The sequence below is a fragment of the Oryzias melastigma genome, linkage group LG16 (assembly GCF_002922805.2).
Source record: "Oryzias melastigma strain HK-1 linkage group LG16, ASM292280v2, whole genome shotgun sequence".
In the NCBI taxonomy this organism is placed as follows: domain Eukaryota; kingdom Metazoa; phylum Chordata; class Actinopteri; order Beloniformes; family Adrianichthyidae; genus Oryzias; species Oryzias melastigma.
The window spans coordinates 27,768,463-27,768,723 of record NC_050527.1 but is presented as its reverse complement, the minus strand read 5'-3'; the positions used below and the strand labels follow the sequence as shown (position 1 = coordinate 27,768,723).

The following is a 261-nucleotide window of genomic DNA, read 5'->3' as shown; positions in this document are numbered from 1 at the left end:
TCAAAAAATAAAGTAGAAGAAAGCAAAAAAAAAAAAGATTAAATAAAAAAATCAACATTTTCAGCATACAAAAATGAATATGATTTTAATTATAGGTTAAAATTCTTAATAATTACATTTTGGATGGATTTCTTTGCATGGTGGATGTCTAAAACTATTAAATGATGGGTGTATACTGCCACACAAATGTTTGATTTTCACTCTCCAAAACACTTTAATATGTTTCATGTTTTATTCTATTCACCAAATTCTTATTTTTCA

The 261-nt window shown here is 23.8% G+C and overlaps 1 protein-coding gene across 5 annotated transcripts in view; it reads left to right on the top strand.

Moving 5' to 3' along the window:
* The window catches only part of dgkb (diacylglycerol kinase, beta), a 94,782-nt gene that overhangs the window by 28,375 nt on the left and 66,146 nt on the right, over positions 1-261 (top strand). The window lies entirely within an intron of this gene.